The sequence below is a fragment of the Primulina tabacum genome, chromosome 5, assembly GCF_025594145.1.
Source record: "Primulina tabacum isolate GXHZ01 chromosome 5, ASM2559414v2, whole genome shotgun sequence".
Classification (NCBI taxonomy): domain Eukaryota; kingdom Viridiplantae; phylum Streptophyta; class Magnoliopsida; order Lamiales; family Gesneriaceae; genus Primulina; species Primulina tabacum.
The window spans coordinates 34,087,122-34,091,968 of NC_134554.1; positions in this window are offsets into that span (position 1 = coordinate 34,087,122).

Here is a 4,847-nt window from a genome sequence, read left to right on the forward strand (position 1 = left end):
GACACATCATTATAATAATATGATATGATATACATAATTATTTAAACATGACTAATATCATATACATCATATTATTAACATAAAATTATACAAATACATACCTTTATTTTTTGTACACCAACGTCATAAACGGTAACAAAACGGCTAGTTTTTGCCCTATAAATATGATCTCACAAACATATTCAATCACTCCAACTTTCTCTTCTTCTCTAAAAATTATTCTTCATCAAATTTTTCGAAGAAAAAAGAAGATGTCTTTCTCAAGATTATTTTTAATTATTTTGGTTATCATACTCACGAGTCTTGTATTTATTGGAGAATATCCTCCTCGTGTGTTTTCTTTATTTTTACGAATGCTTGTATTTGTTGTTTATCCATTACTTTGTATTGCAATATTCATTAACTAATAAAATGCATCGTAATTTTTTTTAGTACCACCATGTCAAATTTGACAAAACTCGAATTTGTTGCGCTCGACATCACGGGAAAAAATTATATGCCATGGACTCTCGATGTAGAAATGCATCTTGAGTCATTGGGTCTAAGCGAGACCATTAAAGAAAATGGTATATCTTCATCACAAGAAAAAGCAAAAACTATAATATTTTTGCGTCGACATCTCGATGAAGGTTTAAAATGTGAATATCTCATCGAAAAAGATCCCATGGCTCTGTGGAAAGGATTGAAAGAAAGATTCGAACATATAAGAGAAGTTATACTTCCGACCGCCCGTGATGAATGTAATATGTTCAGATTCCAAGATTTCAAGAAAGTTAGTGATTACAATTCGGCGATGTATCGAATAATCTCGCAATTAAAATTTTGTGGACATGAGGTTACGGAATCAGAAATGCTTGAAAAAACATTTTCCACGTTTCACGCATCAAATATAACTTTACAACAACAATATAGAGTGCGTGAATTTGCGATATATTCTGAACTTATCGCCTGTCTTCTTGTGGCGGAAAAGAACAACGAGCTATTAATGAGAAATCATCAGTCCCGACCCACTGGATCAACAGCATTTCCAAAAGTAAATGCTGTGAGTAAAAATGAATTTAAACCTGAAAACCAAAATCAAATCAAGAGACAAGGTTTTGGTCGAGGTCGAGGTCGTGGTCATGGACGTGGACGTGGACGGGATGTGGAAGTGGTCGTGGTCGCGGCCGTGGTTTTGAAAACAATCGAGATAGTTATTATTATAACTCATCTCAAAAGGGCGTCACGAACCACCCACCGAAAAGGTATCATGAGAACATGAGTGTAAATGAAAATCACTTAAAAAGATTTGAAAGTTCTTGTTTTAGATGCGGCACTCCAAGATATTGGTCTCGTATTTGTCCAGCCCCCGAGCACCTTTGCAAGCTCAATAAAGAATCGATAAAGGGGAAAGAAAAAGAGACAAACTTCACTGAACACAGTGGCCGTTTGAGTGATTCAACTCATTTTGATGCTGCAGAGTTCCTGAATGATTTTTCTGGAAATGATCAATACAGCTTGGGTTCCCGTGCGTTCACCCGAATCAGACGCACGAAATGATTTCCGAAGCCTTCAGGCAACCTGACGTCTTCGATCCTCTCAAGCTCCAGCCCGCGAATCAATATGCTGATGGAATAGAAATGAAAAATATTGATGCTGGAGATTTTCTCAATGATTTTTCTGAAAATGAACAATATATTGGTAGAATATAATTGTAAAATAATTTATTTTTCATGTACTCATATGATAATGTTTCATTGTACAATTATGATATGTGTTGTATTTTTCAATTTATTGCATACGTATTGTCAATAATTTTTTACATTGCATATTTTTTTTGAAGTTCAAACATGAAAAATGCTATGAACAAAGTTGAAGTTTGCATACTCGATAGTAATACAACACACACTATCCTCCGAGATAAAAGATATTTCTTGGAACTAAAACCAACAAAAACAATGGTGAATACAATATCAAGTCCTGTAGACTTGATTAAAGGATATGGTATAACACAATTTTTGTTACCTAATGGTACAAAATTTTTGATCAATGATGCTCTATATTCACCACAATCAAAAAGAAATTTGTTGAGTTTTAATGATATATATTCACATGGGTATGATACTCAAACAATAAATGAAGGGAATGAGAAATATATGTGTCTTTTCACATACAAATCAGGAAAGAAATATGTAGTTGAAAAACTACCAATGCTACCTACTGGATTGCATTATACATATATAAGTCCAATTGAATCAAATATGGTAATTGATAATTCTTCAATACTGATCAATTGGAATGATCGATTAGGACATCCTGGTTCAACAATGATGCGAAGAATTATAGAAAATACACATGGTCATCCGTTGAAAGACCAGAAGATCTTTCAGAATAATAAGTTTCAATGTAAAACATGTTCTCTTGGAAAACTTATTATAAGACCATCACCAGCCAAAATCCAAACTGAATCACCAATGTTTCTTGAACGTATTCAGGGTGATATTTGTGGACCAATCCATCCACCATGTGGACCATTCAGATACTTTATGGTATTGATTGATGCCTCCAGCAGATGGTCACATGTATGTTTATTGTCAACTCAAAATATTGCATTTGCAAGATTACTTGCTCAAATAATAAAATTGAGGAATCAATTTCCCGATTATACAATCAAGAAAATTAGACTTGATAATGCTGGTGAATTTACTTCCCAGACTTTCAATGATTATTGTATGTCTATGGAAATCATTGTTGAGCATCCTGTTGCTCATGTACATACACAGAATGGATTGGCTGAATCATTGATTAAACGTCTGCAAATGATTGCTAGACCAATGATTATGAAAACAAAGCTCCATATTTCTATATGGGGACATGCAATTTTACATGCTGCTGCATTAATTCGTATCAGACCAAGTGCATATCATAAATACTCCCCATTGCAGTTTGCATTTGGTAAAGAACCAGACATTTCTCATCTGAGAATTTTTGGATGTATGGTGTATGTGCCTATTGCACCACCGCAACGAAAGAAAATGGGACCTCAAAGAAAGGTTGGAATTTATATCGGTTATGATAGTCCATCATTCGATATCTTGAACCTCAGACAGGCGACGTGTTCACTGCACGTTTTGCTGATTGTCATTTTAATGAAGAAATCTTCCCAATGTTAGGGGGAGAACAGAAACATACCGAAAAGGAAATTACATGGTATGTATCATCATTGTTACATCTGGATCCAAGAACAAAACAATGTGAAAAAGATGTACAACAAATTGTGCACTTGCAAAGAATAGCAAATCAAATACCAGATGCATTTGCAGACACAAAAGGGGTAACTAAATCATATGTACATGCTGCAAATGCCCCTGCTCGAATTGAAATTCCGAAGAAACAAATTGAAGATACTCATGATGTCATTAAACGCCTGAAGCGTGGAAGGCCAGTCGGTTCCAAGGATAAAAATCCTTGAAAAAGAAAATTCATAGAGAAACACGATGATCACAAAAGAGAAAATGATGTTCCTGAAGAAACACATAATAATCACAAAATAGAGAATGATGTTCCTGAAGAAACACATGATGATGAAAATGTTCTGTCAAAAACACAAACTGACGAGAATCGTGAAATATCTATCAATTACATTAATACTGGAAAAATATGGAACCGAAAAGATATAGAAGAAATTGATGATATATTTTCTTATAATGTGGCAATCGACATCATAAATGATAATGAAGATCATGAACCAAAATCTTTTGGTGAATGTAAAAATCGGCATGATTGGATAAAATGGAAAGAAGCCATCCAGGTTGAATTGGATTCGCTAAATAAACGTAATGTTTTTGGACCTATAGTCCTTACACCTGAAGGTGTAAAACCTGTTGGATACAAATGGGTTTTTATTCGAAAGCGAAATGAGAAAAATGAAATAGTAAGATATAAAGCTCGACTTGTTGCACAAGGTTTTTCTCAAAGGCCTGGAATTGATTATGAAGAAACGTATTCTCCCGTGATGGATGCAATTACGTTTCGGTATTTGATTAGCTTGGCAGTATCTGAAAATTTAGAAATGCGTCTTATGGATATTGTTACAGCTTACTTATATGGATCACTTGATAGTAATATATATATGAAAATCCCTGAAGGATTTAAGATGCCTGAAGCACAAAGTTCAAAACCCAGAGAATGTTATTCTGTGAAATTACAAATATCATTATATGGGTTAAAGCAATCCGGTCGAATGTGGTATAATCGACTAAGTGATCACTTGATGAAAAAGGGATATGTAAATAATTCAATATGCCCTTGTGTTTTCATTAAGAAAACAACATCCGGATGCGTAATTCTTGCCGTATATGTTGATGATTTAAACATCATTGGAACGAATAAGGAAATTCAAGAAGTTGTGTCATACTTGAAGGAAGAATTTGAAATGAGGGATTTTGAAAAAACCAAGTATTGTCTGGGTTTACAAATTGAACAAAAAGAATGTGGAATGTTTGTTCACCAGACAAATTATACAGAAAAGATTCTTAAACGTTTTAATATGGATAAATCAAATCCTTTAAGTACTCCAATGGTTGTTAGATCATTAAACATAGAAAAGGATCCATTCCGTCCATGTGAAGATGATGAAGATATTCTTGGTCCAGAAGTACCATATCTAAGTGCTATCGGTGCTCTTATGTATCTTACAAATTGTACAAGGCCTGATATATCTTTTGCCGTAAATTTGTTGGCAAGATTTAGCACATAACCAACAAAGAGACACTGTAACGGAATTAAACATATATTCCGTTATCTACGAGGAACGACAGACTTGGGACTTTTGTATTCAAAAGATGCTAATCCAAGTATAATTGGTT